This window comes from Pseudochaenichthys georgianus, unplaced genomic scaffold (assembly GCF_902827115.2).
Source record: "Pseudochaenichthys georgianus unplaced genomic scaffold, fPseGeo1.2 scaffold_515_arrow_ctg1, whole genome shotgun sequence".
NCBI classification, from domain to species: domain Eukaryota; kingdom Metazoa; phylum Chordata; class Actinopteri; order Perciformes; family Channichthyidae; genus Pseudochaenichthys; species Pseudochaenichthys georgianus.
Window position 1 is genome coordinate 105,009 of NW_027263076.1, and position 19,579 is coordinate 124,587.

The 19,579-nt window shown below is 43.2% G+C and overlaps 1 pseudogene; it reads right to left on the reverse strand.

The window, feature by feature from the left end:
• Positions 1-1,815: 1,815 nt before the first annotated feature.
• On the reverse strand, positions 1,816-6,908 carry LOC117442975 (uncharacterized; annotated as a pseudogene).
• Positions 6,909-19,579: the final 12,671 nt, after the last annotated feature.

Consider the following 19,579-nt stretch of genomic DNA (forward strand, 5'->3'; position numbering starts at 1 on the left):
AGATATTCAAATATGTGCTTCCATATTTCATACTTTTGAAATGTATTAACTTTATATCATCGTATCTCCGTGTTTACTGTTTTTGTTTGCATGAAACAAAGACTGGGATCTAGTTTCAAGCCAGTACTTTCGACAGAAACACACGGCAATGTTGTCCGTACTGTTGTTTTTATGCGGCACCGGCTTGAACAGGTCATGTGATCTGATCACGCCGGCGTGACGGTCGACTCCAAAGGGTTAATATTAAATACATATAAGTATTTTTACAACTTGTATTTAGAAATACTCTGTTGTAATTATTGATGCATACATGTGTTCATCCATTCAATGTGGCATCTGCTATAATGGGGTTAATGTATGCTATTACTTAATAATACAATACATTATAATATATGATAATTACATTTTAGTTTTATTCATTTCTTATTTCATAGTTTCTCATTATTATTATTATTTGTTATCGCTCATCTTATTTTTGATTTTATTAATCTGTGTGAATCTGTGCCGTCCTGTTTTTCACTCTCACCCTGTTGCTGTTTGAACTACTGAATTTCCCCACGGGATTAATAAAGGTCCATCTTATCTTATCTTAATGTATAAGTTGATTTACTTCAATCTACTGTACAATATTACAGGAAATATACTGCATAAAGCAAACTATATACTTTATTTGATCTAAAATATTGATGTTTCTACAACACCCATTGTGTATTTTGTGAATGAAGCGCCTCATGGTTAAATCCTGTAATTGAACAAATGGGGAAATTGGGCAACGCCCTCTAGCAATTTGGCAACACCCCCAGCCACTGGCATCCGCTGGGCTTTTGACTGGGACACACCCATTTGAGTCTGATCTGGAGTGCTACATCTGTAATGGAAGTGTGAAATAGCCTGTTTGCTCATGGCAGGGAGGGATCCTGGAGCTCCTTAGTCCGTGTTTTGGGGGTCTGTGAGCGACCCCAAAGAGGTGGTTGTCGGTGTACGTAATGGAAGTGTGAAATAAGGCATTAAGTCGGCCCTGCCTCCACCGCTTCAACAAAATCCCCCCGGAGGTACTTTCTGTCTGTGGTTGTTGTAAGCAGTGGCCAAATGACTGGCTTTACAATCCCTGTAGAAATATGACAGCGTTGAAAGTCTCTAAAACAATACATTTAATGAAATGACAAAGTGACAGAACACGATGGACGTTAGCTTTAACCGGGGACACAGATTTTGACGGGTAGCAGAATAAGTTGCAACACTAATAGCCTACAGACATCGCCAAAAATTGAACAAAGAGTACCTGGACTGTAAGTAGGAAGAGATACACTTTGTATACAGTTGTTCTGCACATTTGAAGTTCTAGTTTTTAGAGTGAGCATTTTCAAGTATTTGAGGGTTGTCTTGCTCCATTGGCTGTGAATTCTGTTAAGGTTCGTTGTGTTTCCTAAAGGCGGAAGTGACAACACACAAATAAAAAAACGCCCTATCATGTTTTAGTGCGTCTCAAGTAGGCGGGGCAATAACAACTTCAGAACGTCTTTCATTTAGTGCCTAAATCAACTTATCATTTTGACTTGATTATATAGGATATCATTTCTACATACGTTGATGCTTCTCTGCATTTTCTTGGAGTTATGAAGGTACTGGTTGACACAGAACCTGCTTTTATTAATATGTCACTTACAATTGACCACAGAAGGTGCAACACATTGATAAAAGCGACTATATAAATAAATGTGGCTATTTTTTCTTTTTTGTATTCGTTTATTTTTTTTTAAAATACACGAATCGTTATTGTCATCCATCAATATAAAAGGCAGTACATTCATTGATAAAACTGTTCCCCTGGTAACAAACAAAACAATGAACAAAATTGCATAAGGTGCAAATGACAAAACGTAAACACTTGTAGAAAATATTCAAAGGTTAGACAGAATAATCGCCCCAGAGGAGATCTGCCTTGGCGTGTTGAGTCGGTGCTTCTTCGCTCTGCAAAACAAGTAAAGATTACCAACTGCACATCCAGATCGACAACATTTGTTCAGACTCGGTCACTTACCCTTTTTTACACCTGCAGGTCTTGAGTAGCTCTGACCTGGAGGATGCACACACTGGCCTCTGCAGGAACCATCTGCCTGGCTGCTTGCGTCACAAATCACTGCATCACAGTGGACATAGATCTGTGGACAGACGGGATGATTTATTACACGTGGCTACATGCAGCAGTGGCCAAAAGACTCCAGATTTGGATTTACAAGTCTTACCTGGTCTTTCAGAACCTCGTCATCTTTAGTGAAAGTGAACATCTTTACAGAGAAGCGCTTGATGTGGGACGGGACTAAAACTCTGGAGTCACTCACAACGGGATGGAAAATGGTTGCATAGCTGTCGTTGCGATTCTCACAGCTAGTGAAGGAATTCGAAAGTTAAAATAAAGCAGCAGTTAAACAAATGAAGAGAGTAGTTAGTCGGTAGTTTTGCACAACATTACCTGTCCACAATGATGTCCCAGCTTGGCAGAGATGTCCCATCTTCATAAAGGGTTGCCCAACAGTTCTCAGCAATGAGTTCCAAGTGCGGGTCGGTAGAATGCATCAGCTCCACCTCAAAATACAGAGGCTGCTGCAGATATTTCACCACTGGATAATCCTCTGCTTGGTAGAAGAGCTCGTAGGATGGATCTGCAGGAGAAGAGTCCCGTTAGAGACAGGAAGCCTGGACATTTACAGTTTCATTTCAAACCTTTATTTAATCAGATCGGTCCCTTGAGATCATTGGTCTCTTTTTCAAAGGAGACCTGTAAACAGTGTTTTGTATGCATGAACAAGATGTTGTAAAATTCCACCATGCCTTGGGAAAGCCTCATCTGCACCATCAGCTGCCCGGTGCCGATCTCTGCAGCGGGCTCATAGGTTCTTGGTTTAGCGCTGAAGGCAACAGTCTGAGTCTCATTGACCACATAGAAGCAGGAAATGGTTTGCCTATTGGGGGAAAAAAAATGATATATAAATGCATACATTGAAGGTGTTCATCTCCAATTATACAGAATCAAATATTTTACCTGTAATCGGGATCAACTGGTGATGTGTTGGCTGCTGCTTTGGCATTGTTGTAAGACAGGCGGATCTCATTTTCATACATCATGTAGTTGTCAAAGAACTATTTAACAACAAACAAGCATTAACATTTGACAAAAAACCCTTTTGATATTTAAATGTGATTCACACTCACCGTTCTGGTGGTTCCACAGGCATCTACACTGAAGGAGAAATATGCAAAGTGATCATCGCTGAACTGTGGTGTGCAGGACTGGTCCTTTAGCGTCAGCTGACTTGGCTTCAGATTACGAGTCGATTCAACCTTCACAGCCACAGCGGTCATTGTGCCATTGGGGTGGCACTCTGGAGGAAGAAGCAGGCAGTGTAAAGCAACACACATCCATCAATTAAAGCAGCACATATACTTACATGTTCCATCTTACCTGTTGCTTTCAAGGGGAAGTAGCAAGACAGATAGAGATCAGCAAGCACCCACTCGTTTGCACGATCCAACAGAAGCAGGTCAATTCTGGATTTGACTGATTCTGCAGTGAGCAGCTGTGGAAAAGAAAGTAAAGTTAGCCAATGCAGAAGATCTATGGTGGGATTTTGTAGTTTTGACATACCTCGAAATCCGCGTCCTTGGCAGTGTATGGCAGAATGAGGCTGAGCTGTGTGCCGTTCTCATAGAAATTGTAGTCTTCAGCCATCTCAGCCGTCAGCTCTCGAGGTCCAACGGTGGCCTTGAAATTAGAGCCGTGACTCCCGAACTTCACGCTGATGTGAAACTGGTTCTGGTCACAGGTGCCAGCCATGATGGGTAGCACTAGAGCAGCAAAACAGGCATTATCCATTTGATTGTGTTGCTTTTACTCCAATACGTTATATTTAATTTTAGAAAACACAATTTGCATGAAGATATTGTCAAAAGCAAATTCAATATGATCTCACCAATATCCTGCAGAGAGGCCTGCAGGTCGACCGGGAGACCAAAAGGAGTTTCTTCAGGCAGGACGATCAACCCAAAGATCAAAGGGAGGAAGTAGGATGTAACCAAGCGCTCAGGATTCTGCAACAAATGAAATAAAAGCTCAGCAACACTGAAAATATGCTGGTACAAAGTGATATTTTGAACCTATAATGTCATACATGTTTTAAGACAACATCGGCATCAAAGGGCACTTGAAGAGAGAAGCTCTTGGAGCCATTAGCCAAGCTGTGTTCCTGGACTGTGAAGCCTTTGGCATTGCTCTCCACAACAGTGACGACCCCGGTGGAGAAGGTGATGTTCCCAGCTCAACGTCATGAGGAAGGTTCCCAAGAGAACGCTGAACACCCGAGTCTCTGGGACAGTGTCTGAGGAACAGAAAGTTGCAGGTTTACAACTTCTAAACCAGCCTCAACATCGATAGAGAAACATTGAGTAGTTGGATTGAGTGCCATTAAAAAAAAAAAAAAAAAGTGCCCTTTGTAAGCAAAAGTAGATTTTGTACTTTGCTTCAAATCCCATCCAAACACCATTTTGCAAAAACTGAAGACTTTATTTAATGGGTTTAGCAGTCTTTGGGATATATCCGAGCAAGCCCAAGTTCAAATGTCATTTTTTTTTTATACCTACTAGAAAATGTGACTTACCATCCTGGATTTGGGGAGATTGAGGCATCAGAGGGGTCATGATGGGGAACAAAACCTTGTATCTGGTATCATCTTGGGTGTCATCTTCCCTCCACAGTACCTCGAGCATGGGCTCCACAAAGTAGGTGATGTGGTACTGGTAATCTGGGGCATGGCTCTGCAATAATTCATGACATTTCAGTAAAACATGCAGATGCACTAGTGACTCTTGCATTTCTAATCTAGAGATGTCCCCAACCTTGTAGTAACCATCAGGCGAGCCCACTGGGATCTCGACGACGATGTGGAAGTCTGTGGTGCTCAGTGTGTACCCCCGTGCGGCCATCTGAGATCTATCAAGCTTCTGCCCGTTGATTCCCATGTGCATTTCTGAGACTGTAATTCTGCCGTCCAACAGAGGAGTCACACGGCGAGGTACGTGCCAAGAGATCATATCCTCGGTGAAGAGGACGCCACCTGTTGATGACAAAATGGAGCTGTTGAGGTTAACTGTGCAACAATTAAGCTCACTGTGAAGGCAATATGTTGCTCAGGACTCACCTTTGGGACACGCAGCTGCCAAGTTCACTACATTCAGACCCTGTGGCTCTCACCCTGACCACTTCCATGGGGACTCCAGCCACCTAGAGAAGAGAGGTTTAATATAATTGACGAGGGAAAGGAAAGAAACACTGTATAGGAGTGTGTTGCTTACATCCTCTGAATAAGTCTCTGCTGTATTGTACGGGCTTCGCATAACCAGACGACTAGAGGTAGTTTTGGCAGCGTAGCCGGCTTGTTCAGCCTCTTGCAACACCATGGCCACTGGTTCTGGGGTGTAAAACGTCATCTTCCAGATACCTTGTGATGCGCCAGAGGCCTACAGGAAAGAACACATAATAATTAAATCCTCATTGGTGTAGGGTGGAATTAAACTGTAGAATCTTACGGTTTAATTCAACATACTTCAAGCTTGGCGTTGAGCTTCTCGTCTTTACCATCCCGAGTCTGACCCTTAGCTTCAGCATCAAGGTTAGCCATGTGGTGCGAAACCTAAAACAGAAAAAGTTGGTTTTAGCATTCATTTCCATACACACAAGATGGTGGACTCGTCAATGTAAAGATGACCTACTTCCATGTAGTTCCTGTCGCAGAGGATCTCCCTGGAGGCCCAGCGAGTGTAGCTGCAAGTCTGAGACACGTCATGACTGACCACGTCTGATGGATTCTCTCCGTACATCTGGAGTCTCAAGCCAACGTTAAATGTAGCATCATCCTAAAAATATAAAAAAAAAAAAATTAAGTGAAACTCCCCAATATTCTTTGGTTCCAGCTTCTTTGTCATTGAACATGTAATATCCTTGCCTTCAGGGACACATTTGAAGTATAAAGGATATTTGTGAATGTAACAAACAAGTCCAGAAAGTACCCAGTAGATTCATTGAGGAATACAGTTTTGAGTGGGGCAGTGCTAATATTTTAGGGATGTACCAAACAAAAAGGGAAATGTACTTTGGGTCTTTTAACGGTAAGGGGTTTGTTTGTTGAGCCATTAATTCAGTCACTTGAGACAGAATTAGCACAGCTACACTTGGTAGAAAATTACATTGAATGCTGTTAAACCACTTTAGCTCAAACAAACCTTGTTGTCCACAAAGCAGCCCATGAGGGAGGTGTAGATTCTGGTGTTACCCCACGGGTCAGACTCCATGCTGTATCCACACCGAGCAGCCATGCTAGGTGTTAGCAAAATGTGCTTGGTGCCATCTGAGGGGAGACAATAAGCTTCGTCAGGGACCCCTTTCCTCAGTGATGAACCAATCAGCTGCATTATTAGCAGTTCATACTTACTGATAGCCTCCACCTCAAGCTGGTTTCCCACTGCTAAAGCCTTGTCCAACGACAGTCTCATTACATTTGCGGCACAGTCAGACCTTAACCCACTGCCTGTTAAAAGAAAAGGCTTGTGAGGAGAATGTAAACCGACTTAATATGCTGTGTAAAATGACTTGATGAGAATTGAAGCTTACTTGACAGCGAATTTAGCTTCACATTAGGCCTGGCTTGACACAAGATGATAGCTGCAGCCATCCATAACAAACTTGAACACATAAAACACATCATTTAGAGACAATTAAGTACACACATAGAAAGAAATCTACAAGAAATGTAACTTACATGTTCCCAAGCCTCAGCATGTTGCAGTAAAACCACAAAGAATACAGTCAGTATCAGAGCTTGGCAAAGTCCAGCACACCTTCCAACAAAAACACAAGTCTAAAAGGAAGGGGAATGGATGATTAACTGAGACATCAGCAGCTGCTTTATATTCCACTTAACGACAAAGCACAGGTGAGGCTTGTTAAGGATTACACACACACACACACACACACACACACACACACACATACATACACACACACACACACACACACAGGGTGAGCTGATGTATGCCTAATTTATTATATAGTCTATCGGGGACGGGTGGCGCAGTGGTCTGTGCATCTGATAATCAGGACAGGGGGAGTGCTGGGGAACTCCAGTTCGAAACCACTGCATCAGGCCGTTGTGTCCTTGGGCAAGACACTTCACCCGGATTTGCTCCTGTGGGTATTGTCCACATTACATGTATGATATCAACGTGTACTTGTAAAAGCGCCTCGATAGGGTTAGGGTTAGTGGTAGTTAGTGGTAACCCTAACCACTGCGTCTGTAAAGCCGTTGTGTCCTTGGGCAAGACACTTCACCTGAACTTGCTCCTGTGGGTATTGTCCACAGTGACCATTGCATGTATAAAAAATATGTGTAATGTGTATCTGTAAAGCGCTTTGAGCATCTGGAAAAGCGCTATATTAAATGTAAGGAATTATTAATTATTAAGAACATATTGTAAACACATATGTATGGAAAGGAAAAACACACATTTTTAGTGTAAAAAAAGTGTTTATTGTTCAGCAAAAGTAGATTTGTATTTGATATATATTACTTTTTTATATTTGAAGAAGCAACACAATAATCCACAGTTAATAATAAATTAAACTTTTCCTTAAAATCACATGTGCTTTTGATTTCTCCTTTGAGCCTCCTTATAATGACTGTAATATAACACTTGATTATTGTTTGTATATATTCTCAAACCACTAAGGATGCTCTAACATTTATTACAGACAGTAAAACCTGAGCTTATCGTTTCACCCGGGTCGATTTTGCTCTGTCCAATTATGCAATGATATATGTTCATGTATGAGGCCATAACAATATGTTCCAACTGGAAGAGTGTTGAGTCAGTGAAGAAGAAGGAATACTCAATGCTCTGCTTAACAAAAACCATATCAAAATGTCCCTGTGGGATTTCTACTTGGTTTCATAGGTTCAAACTGAATGTTTTTGCAGCAATAGTTTTATTTTCATTGTTTCTGTTCCTTGTGTAGGTTATTTTGTATGTGGTTTGTGTTTACTTTAAGGTTCATCTTCATTCTGATATCTTTAATCAAAGGGTTCATATTCGGATCAAATACAATTCCAATTTTCTATACGATAGCTGTACATTATTGTAAATAATTTGACAAAACTTGACAGATTGTTTCTTCAAGCCAACAGATTTCAGGATTTATAAAAAGGTATATTCTATAGTTTATGGAGTTGTCAGTATCCCCTGTCTATCTTGTGCTGCTGGTCCAGAAGTGTCTGTTTCAGGCTCACTTTGGCATCTTCAAAATCTGGATTCATCTTCAATACTTGTTGGAAGTCACTCTTGACGTCATCGAAAAAACCTATAAGACATTACAAATGTTCATAGATAAATGTCATGGTATGTAATGTACTGCCAAACTAGTTCATTAAGAGTCATCAGTTTTATGTTCTGGACATCATGAGAACAAGTGAGTACACAGCTCCATCTGGTGTTAAAAGAAGAACATACCGACTGACTCAAACACACACATTAACCCATCTAATGCTGGGACCGCACCACAACACAGTTAATGACAGATGTTATAGATCTATATTAAAAGAGAGCTGGTTGACTTCTCAAGAAAGAGTCACTGCCACAAGGTATTCTGTAAAACAACCAACAGGAAGCTTGTGGAAAGGCTATTTAAAGAAAGCTTATAGTTCACTGAGCCAGCGCTGTGATTTTTTGATTAATCATTTTACCAATATATGTAACTATACCACAATGTGACTCCAAATCAATGCAGCATTGGATTAATACACCTCTTTTTTATAGGATTTTAGTCATTCTGTTTTATTTTGTTTCCTTTCTGGCATCATGTGAAGCATTGTCCCGCCAAAGCAAACCTGAGGCCTGTACTACGAAGCTGGTTCAACCTAACCTGGATAAGTTTGAGTTAGCCGGTTGGCCTAATCCAAAACATACGCGCTCTCGCTAAACGGTACTACGACGCAGGTTATCAAGTGGATCGCTCAAGCCAGCCGTGTCCTATCTAGTTAGGTGTTCACATGAGAGGGGTGGTATCTGGAGCATTCGACCAATCACAGACATGGAGAAGCGTACTGACAGCGCAGCGTCATACTTCCTGAATGAAAAGTGAACTATAATATTAGACATATGAAGAAGTTAAACTTTAAACATGACTTAAACACTTGATCAGGATCAAAGCCACAGAATACAGGAATAGGTGAATACAGCTGGTAACAGAACACGTGTTTGAATGCGTACATTAACAGGTTCATGATATCACTGCCCCGTCTAACACACCATCTGACTTTCATTACATTTGACTCGAGTGTTTCCTCAACTTAATGTGTTGCTTAACATAATACTTCTGCATCCAGTCTGTGACACTGTGAGTGTTGCACGGATAAGGCTCAGCTGACTCAGATAAGGAAATATATGATACATTATGAAGTGATGTGCCGCGGACTGTTCTGTTACTTTGATCCGGTTACTTATGTTGTGGCAGATATTTAATTAAGCTTTCTTAACTCTAATGTTATAATAGTCAGATTGCTCTGAAGATGGGAGGTGATATTCTATTAATGTTCACGTTCACACAGATTCAGTTGCCATGACAATATTCATATCAAATAGAAAAAGCCATTTAAATGTACAAAGAGGTGTATCCTTCTCGTCTAGTTATGTTGTACAATGCTGCATTTATGTGGGGTCAATAGGTCACATTATATGGAAGCTATTTAAAAAAAAAACGTTTTATTTATTGTTAGTTTTATATTAATCTAAAAAAAAAAATGGACTAAAATCCACAAGAAAAGAGGTTCCGACAGTTAGTGAAGCAGACCTAGAAAACACAAGTGAATATCAATCCAATATCCAACCTATATATACAATTATTTTGACATTTATTTTGAAGCAAAGCGGAAGTGAATTTGTTTTACTCTGTCAGGCTTGAAAATAACAGATAACTCTATCTCCTGTGAACTTTGGACTAAAAGGGGTCTCTGTACCCTTACCTAGTCTATAGTGGATGAGTCATCTGTTGTAGAAAGGTGTCTCATAGCTGCTGTCACTCTGTATCGCTAAAGAGAAGTCCTCCACCCAAGCCCGCCTTAACCTGCCATCAGGCCCTGCGGCTGATAAGTTTTGTAGGCCCCCTATTTAAACAACAAATCAAAGTCATTTATAGCCTCGGCAGGCTCTGTGATCGCACTTCTCCACTCTGCTCTGCGCGCCTGGTCCTCTCCTCCAGATGAGTGACGTATCGGGCCTCCCTCATGTATCTGTCCGGTTGCCGTTGGCTCCCCTCCACGTAGCAAGTCCTCGTCGTCCTCTCCATCTCCTCCAACAGATAATGTCCCTCCTGTCTGTTTTTCCTCTCCCGCTACTCCATCGCTATCAGAACCAGACGGCCTACTTGGCTCCGAGGCCCCGCGGCCGGCACCGCTGGCGCTCGGTACAGAACTCACCTGTCCTTCCTCCTCATCCCGGCCTACAGGTTTAAAATAACCTGTAAGCTTCGACATGTTTTGTAATAGCTGTTTGTCTCGAAACTACTTTTCCCTCAACAATTTCCTTTTCCGAGCGCCACTCTCAAACTTTTTCTTCTCCGACATTTTCTCCTAAACAACCTTCATCTGTCACTCAATCACTCGCAATTGGAATAAGTCACATGTGAAGCATATTCTCATTCTGATTGGCTGTTAAGTGGTGCCCACTGACTGTTACGGAGCCATCTCTGGAATCCATCGATCTGATTGATTCGCGGAGCAAATGATCAAAATACTACGGAGGGAAGATATTTTCGTTTGAATTACTGGAAGCTCACGAGTGTGTGTGAGTGTGTGTGTGTGTGTGTTTGTGTATTTTTGCATTTGTGTGTATTATGTTTGTTTCCCGGGGAAAACCCTCAAGAGAAACACCGGCTGTTGGCAAGTTACTCCGTTCTCCGCTTGTAATTATGCCGTCACAAGCTACAAGTTGTATTTATCATCTGAATTTGCCGAAACAAGTTTAATATTCTGAAAGCCAAGACTTTATTTGAAAACAGATGAAAACAAACTTTAACGGACCCTGCCGTGTTATCTATGATTACTATACGCTTTGCATTAATAATTTCAGCGGAGACAGCGCTTTGGAACAGCAGAGTGGCGGGGGAGAGCTGTCATCTTCCGTTTACAAGCTTTAAAAATCTATATATCGTGTGATTTTGGAAATAAAAGTTTCATATTCTGAAAGCCAAGACTTTGTTTATTTAAAAATGTAAAAAAAACATCCGAAATAAAACTTTTTATTTTTTTTATTGGCTCATGATAGGCCCCCGATCTCCGTAGGCCCCTGGGCTTCAGTCCAGGTCAGCCCGCGCATTAAGGCGGCCCTGCCTGTACGATGTTAATGGGATTTGGGTTGTAGTGGATCTGTTTTGGCTCTCTTTTTTATTCGCCACTCGCACATACCGTGAAAGGCTAGTCGTGTGCTTATTCTCAATGTGCCGTTTAAGGTTTGCTGTCGACGTCGTCGATGTACGGACTTGCTTTTTCAAACCGGGCGGACACAGTTTACAGGCAAACGTTAGATTTGTTCCGTCTGAGTCAGTACTGACTTTAACGTAAAACTCTTTTAAGAGACACTATTTTGGGGTACAATTTATCAGTTATTTAGTCTGTGAACAGTTATTTAGTCCTGTCCATTTCATGCACATTTAATGAGGAGTCAAATGTGGATGAAATGGACAGACCACTTTTACCCAGCTTTCACACACTCATTCCTGGGTAAGAAAGCCATGTACATCACCCTGGATCTCTGCCTGTGTGCCTGTGAGTGTGGACAGATTCCTGTCCATTTCATGCACATTTAATGAGTCGTCAAATGTGGATGAAATGGACAGAGTCCTGTCCCTTTCATGCACATTTAATGAGTAGTCAAATGTGGATGAAATGGACAGATTCCTCCTCACTTTAGTCCGAGTGAGGAGTGCTCAAGTGTGGGGGGATGTGTAAGGCAGAGGAGGGTAAAAGAAAAAGGTAAAGTGTGAACCTCCAGCAGGGCAGGTGGTGCTGTGAATAAGGCCGAATATTGATGCTGTTGTGCGGACAGTAAAGCACCACAAAATCCACCACCTTTAAGTGTCACCAGGGGCATGATGTTCTGGAGGGTGTGAACATCTGGGTTTAGTCCGTTGAGGAGTGCTTAAGTCCGGGGGTCCGGGGTCTCACGGTGTGTGAGGTTATGGAAGTATGCATGATTTTCGAAATTCTTGAAAAAACGGCTAAGTGCCAACGGAGGAGGGGCTACAAAAAGCTCAAGTTTTCGGTGCTTCCGGCGGAAGCCCCGGAGATATTTGCACTCTCCCATTGCATTTTACAACGGAGAGGGGAATCGAGACCTCCCTTCCTCCGTCCAAAAAATTTATTCATCTTTTCCAAGCTACCATCTGCACGAAATCGGAAACCCGGTTTTTGAGAGCACTTAGAAAAAAACGGGCTATTTTCACATGATGGGGAAATCATGGAGGAATGCATCCGCTATGCATCCGCTACATGAGCACTTTGGATCGGATACAATTGTTGCCTGGAGGAACCCCAATCATGGTTCTTACCAAACTTTAAGTTTTTGAACTGGTTTCTGGAGGATTCAAGGGGATTTGTCACGGAATTATGAGAGACTATTTTGGGATACAATTTTCCATTTTCTCACCTTTCCTCTGGTTCTCCCAAAAGATAACTTAGAGACTTTTTCTGCCTCTGGAGGAATGTAAGGAGAGTTGTCAGGGGACTCTATCCGCCTTAAGAGACACTATTTTCGGATACATTTGTATCCCTTTTCACCCCTTTCCTCTGGTTCTCCCAAAAGATAACAGAGTATTTCCTGACTCTGGAGGAATGTAAGGGCAGTTGTCAGGGGACTGTACCTGCATTTAGATGCAGTATTTTGGGATACAATTTCTCAATTTTCACCCCTTTACTCTGGTTCTCCCAAAAGATAACTTAGAGACTTTTTCTGCCTCTGGAGGAATGTAAGGAGAGTTGTCAGGGGACTCTATCCGCCTTATCATCCTGTTGGACCTGTATGCTGCATTCGACACGGTGAACCATCAGATCACACTCTCCAAGAACTTGGAGTTTCAGGCTCTGCACTTTCCCTCCTCACCTCATACCTCAAAGACCGTACCTACAGGGTAACTTAGAGAGGGTCCGAGTCCGACCCTTGTCAATTAACTACAGGGGTCCCTCAGGGCTCTGTTCTTGGTCCCCTCCTCTTTTCCCTGTACACAAACTCGCTCGGATCTGTCATTAGCCCGCATGGTTTTTCATACCACTGCTACGCTGACGACACCGAATTAATTCTGTCCTTTCCCCGCTCAGAGACCCAGGTCGTCGCACGCATCTCTGCTTGTTTAGCTGACATCTCTCAGTGGATGTCCGCTCATCATCTCAAGCTCAACCTTGACAAAACTGAACTGCTTTTCCTTCCGGGAAAAGATTGTCCCACTCTTGACCTAACAATCAACATCGGCACCTCTGTTGTTTCCCCGACTCAGACTGCAAGGACTCTGGGTGTGATCCTAGATAACAACCTGTCCTTCACTGCCAACATCGCTGCTACAACCCGTTGCTGCAGATACACGCTCTACAACATCAGGAAGATACGTCCCCAGCTGACCCAGAAAGCGACCCAGCTTCTGGTCCAGGCTTTCGTCACCTCACGCCTAGACTACTACAACTCCCTCCTGGCTGGTCTACCTGCATGTGCCATCCGACCTCTGCAGCTCATCCAGAATGCAGCGGCTCGTCTGGTCTTCAACCTTCCTACATTTTCCCACACCACGCCGCTCCTCCGCTCCCTTCATTGGCTTCCGGTAACTGCTAGAATTCACTTCAAGACACCGGTACTTGCGTACCATGCTGCAAATGGATCTGGCCCTTCCTACATCCAGGACATGGTTAAACTGTACACCCCAGCGCGTGCTTTACGCTCTGCATCAGCCAAACGACTCGCTGCACCCTCGCTGCGAGGGGGACCCAAGTTCCCATCAGCAAAAACACGTGGGTTTGCTATCCTGGCTCCAAAATGGTGGAATGAGCTCCCCATTGACATCAGGACAGCAGAAAGCTTACACACCTTCCGGCGCAGACTGAAAACTCATCTCTTTCAACTCCACCTCGAGCTATAGAATTACTAACAAAGAACTGCTAACAGAGCACTTATATACTAATAAAGGACTGGCTTATCTATAGCCAGTTGAGTAGCACTTGAAATACTTAGCTCTATGAAACCTAATGTACTTATATGATTCTGTTTTCTTCAAGGTTGTGTCTTCCTGGTCGAATGTACTTATTGTAATTCGCTTTGGATGAAAGCGTCAGCTAAATGCAATGTAATGTAAGAGACACTATTTTCGGATACATTTTATCCATTTTCACCCCTTTCCTCTGGTTCTCCCAAAAGATACCAGAGTATTTCCTGACTCTGGAGGAATGTAAGGGCAGTTGTCAGGGGACTGTACCTGCATTTAGATGCAGTATTTTGGGATACAATTTCTCCATTTTCACCCCTTTCCTCTGGTTCTCCCAAAAGATAACAGAGTATTTCCTGACTCTGGAGGAATATAAGGGCAGTTGTCAGGGGACTGTACCTGCATTTAGATGCAGTATTTTGGGATACATTCGGCCAGTTTTCATGGTTCTCCAAAAAAGATAACAGAGTATTTCCAGACTCTGGAGGAAAGTAAGGGGAGTTACCAGGGGAGTTAAGAGACACTATTTTCGGATACATTTTATCCATTTTCATCCCTTTCCTCTGGTTCTCCCAAAAGATAACAGAGTATTTCCTGACTCTGGAGGAATGTAAGGGCAGTTGTCAGGGGACTGTACCTGCATTTAGATGCAGTATTTTGGGATACATTTGGCCGGTTTTCATGGTTCTCCAAAAAAGATAACAGAGTATTTCCAGACTCTGGAGGAAAGTAAGGGGAGTTACATAGTCTCACAGAGATGAGAGGAGCAGCTATGAGTTTCACTGCAGCAGCGAGTGGATTAGTCGTCTTCCTGCTCTCTGTGTCAGGTACTGCACATCTACACTTACATTCATCACAGGAACAGAGGGGATTCTGGGAAAATGTGGGACTTGTAAAACCAGGTCACATGTGGGAATAAGTGGGATGGATTTGTGTAAAAGGCAAACCTAGCAGAAACATTTTAAATGTATTTGTGTGTAGAATTGTAGAAACTCAAAGACGTTACTAGTTTGTTTGATGAATTTTCTGTCATGCGTTGCCTCTGTCCTTTGCTCGAGTCATCTGCATAAAATATCTGTTTGTTTATCACTTAACAAGCGTTAAAATGAGAGTATAGTGTCTGCATAACTGTTCCATCCTCTGTCTGTGAAAACCCTTTGCTTTGTTTTTTTCTTAAGACAACTTAAATAATCTCCAGCTCTGTTTTTATTAGGTTGAAGTGATTTAGAGAGATATTCTTATTCTAAGTCTTAACATATTGACTAAACTCTTATGTCGCCATACGTCTGCCCCAAACCCTTCTAGTTCTTTCTCTCCTCTCTGACCTCAGTGTTATATTTCCACGCCCTGAGTTACAGCAGTCGTCTTCTTTTTCTTATCTGCATCAGACAGAAGCTGCTCACACCTCAGTGCTCTGCTTTCATAGTTATTGTCCACACTCAGCAGCAACCTGACCACAGAGCGGACAGAGAGGGGACTGGAACGAGAACCACACACTGTTCTCATTAATGTGACCGCTAATCATTCACTGTTCATTTATATGAAGGCATTTTGCAATCTTGTGTCAAACTGAACCCTTTCTGCGTAGACTTCTGTTCTACCTGCTTTGATTAAGAAACAACAAAGTCAAAGAGTATCCTTGGTTTTAAAGTGCCTAAGAACCTTCCCTACCCATGACAAAGGACACATTCTTGATCTCGTCTGCTCTACCAACCTCCCAGTGATTGACCTCCACCCTTGCCCATTTCTCCTCTCCGACCACAAACTCATACAATTCACCATTGCCCCCCCCCACCCGAAACCCCTGCCCACCCAGAAACATCACCTTCTGTAATCTACACTCCATTGACCATAACCATCTCTCCGAACTGCTATCGTCTAATCTCCCCCTGGACGCAACCCTCAGCTCACCTGATGATCTGCTCAACCACCTCAACTCCACCCTACTCACCTCCCTCAACACTTTAGCCCCCTCAAAGATAAAACTGTTACTTTCAAGACCTCCTCACCCTGGTTCACAACCGCACTGCGTAAAATGAAGCAGAGAGGCCGCCAACTTGAACGTCTTTCAAATAAATCATCCTTCACAGTCCATTACATAAGCTACAAACTCCATCTCAATGCATACAAAGATGCTCGTATTGCCGCTAAATCTGCCTACCTCTCCAACATCTTCACTGACCCCTCCCGTAACCCCAGGACGCCATTAACCACTCCTTCTCAGCTCCATCTGTTATACAAGCATCTCCCCCAACCTCCACCGCTACCATTTCTCCCCCCATCTCCCTTGACCTCCTGACTCCTCCTCCCCAGCGCCGCCTCTCCCAGTTCAACCTGGTTACCCCACTTGAAATACTCCACCTGATCGGTTCCTCAAATCCCACAACCTGCTCCCTTCACCCTCTACCCACTCCTCTCCTGAAGTCCTGCCTCCCCGTCCTCTGCCCCCTATCTTGAACCTTCACCTTTTCAACTCCTCGCTGTCCCATGGAACCGTCTCCTCTGCTTTCAAAACTGCTGCTGTTACTCCAATCCTCAAAAAACCTGGTCTTGATCCCTCCTCCCTCACTAATTACCGCCTCATCTCCAACCTACCATTCCTCTCAAAAACTCTTGAACGCATTGTAGCCAAACAAATTCACTGCCATCTCCAAAGCAACCAGCTTTATGAACCCCTTCAGTCTGGATTTCGTCCTCACCACAGTACAGAAACTGCACTCGTCAAAGTCCTCAATGACCTCCTCACCTCTGCTGACTCTGGTTCCCTCAATATTCTCATCCTCCTCGACCTGAGTGCAGCCTTCGATACCGTGAGCCACAACATCCTGCTCACCCGACTCAGGGACATTGGTATTGAAGGTATTGCACTCAGATGGCTCCAGTCCTACCTCACTGAACGATCCCACTTCATCTCCCTCCCCAACCACTCCTCTGCCACAGCTTCAGTCACCCATGGCGTTCCTCAAGGATCAGTACTTGGCCCCCTCCTCTTCATCATTTACATCCTCCCACTCGGTCAGATACTCCGCCACTTCAACCTCGACTTCCACTGCTATGCTGATCACACTCAGATCTACCTCAGCACCAAATCCCTCCAGAACCCACCCCTTACCCACATCGATTCCTGTCTGACAGCTATTAAAACTTGGATGCAACATAACCTCCTCAAACTGAACAGCAACAAAACAGAACTCCACCTAATCGGCTCCAAATCCACCCTCAGCAAGGTCACTAACATAACTCTCACCATCGATGGCACCATTGTTTCCCCCTCCAATCAGGCACGCAACCTTGGCGTAATCTTTGACCCCACCCTCTCCCTCGAACCTCACATCCGCCAAACAGTCAAAACCTCATTTTTCCACCTCCGCAATATTGCAAAAATCCTACCCTCTCTCACCCGCCCCACAGCCGAACGACTAATCCATGCCTTCATTTCCTCCCGCCTTGACTACTGCAACTCACTTCTTTACGGCATCAGCACTACATTCCTCAACAGACTCCAACGGGTTCAAAATGCAGTTGCACGTCTCCTCATGCATACCAAATTATGGCATCACATCACCCCAGTCCTCAAAGACCTCCACTGGCTTCCTGTCTCCCATCGCATCAACTACAAAATTCTGGTCCTCACCTACAAAGCACTCCACCATCTGGCCCCCCCTTATCTCACAAACCTTCTCACTCCTTATCAACCCCCACAGTCCCTCAGATCCACCACAGCCGGACTCCTATCCATTCCCACAGTCTGCAGCTTTGGGGACAGAGCCTTCTCAGTGGCAGCTCCACGGCTCTGGAACTCCCTCCCCTAATATCTCTATGACTCTGAGTCCCTCACAGTCTTTCAGTCCCGCCTCAAAACCCATCTTTTCAACTCTGTCTACCCATAAGCCCCCCCCCTCTCAATCAACTTCCTCTAGACTCCCTTTTTATTTTTTACTTACTTGTTTGCCTGTCCTTGTTTGTCTACCCTCCCTCATACTGTAAAGCGTCTTTGAGTTGTGAAAAGCGCTATATAAATAAAATGCATTATTATTATTATTATTATTAAGAAGGAATTCACATGTGTTGTTCTGCTCTATCCCAGTAAAGATTGCAACATGTTTATGTTTACATTTGTAGTTGAAAGTACAGTTCAGGAAGTTCCTCAACAATTTATAGATTAACTTTAATTCTAGTTTCTGATGTGCTCTGTGTTTCAGTGGTTCAGGGTGAGCCTGGCTGGGGAGTGACTTACTCTTCTACTAAGGTCTGTGCAGTGAAAGGATCAACAGTGGAGATGAGCTGCAGCTACACATACCCATCTACATGGAAAGGCTGTGTTAACACAGTGCAGAAAACATTCTGGTTAATTGAGAAGAAAAGTGATGAATTTGTAGATCTGAAAACAGACTCAGAGTATGCAGGTCGTGTATAGAGTATCTCTGTGAAAACAACTTCTGCACTCTGAGAATCAGAAACCTGATCGACTCATATCAGTACCAGTTCAGGATCATAACAAACCGAGATGCATACTGGCGTCATCCTGGACCCACTCTGTGTGTCACAGGAAACATTTACACTGGGTTTATAACAATAACTGAGTTATAAAAATTCATTTCTTAATTTCGACTTCTTGCAAATAGTGTGAATGTTTTGATTTATATTTGTGTATGAACATAATGACAGTTTTGTTAATTCTACATTTATTCAGATCTTCAGGTGCAAGTGAGCAGATCAGGATCGTCTACTCTCCTTCAGTGTCTCAGCAGTTGTCCACCTGGTCATACTTCCTACATCTGGTCTAAGAACAGACAGGAAGTGAAGGAAGACACATCTCCTTATGCAGACTTCAGATATGATTCAGCAGACAGTTATTCCTGTGCTCTGAAGGGACATGAGGACTTCCCCTCTCCTTCAGTGTGTACGTTTACTCAAAGTCTTCCACTAACATAATAACATTAAAATACAGTATAACATATATCATCAATGCACTCATGTATCTATTTACCCACCAGAGGTCACCAGATGGCAGTGTCCAAAGACACTGAACCAGAGCTCCAGGTTTTCTGTCTGATTTTAAAATAGGTAAAATATACTCTAGCTACGAGGGATGCTACTAGAAAGAAGAATAATAATCTGGATATTTGCAAGTTGCCATTGTATCTACCCTTCCATGTGAATAACTTTAAACACACTCTCCAAAGCCTCCCTCTGTGTCAGTGAGTCCCTCTGCTGAGAGAGAGGAGGGCAGTTCAGTGACTCTGACCTGTAGCAGTGATGCTAACCCAGCAGCTAGCTACACCTGGTACA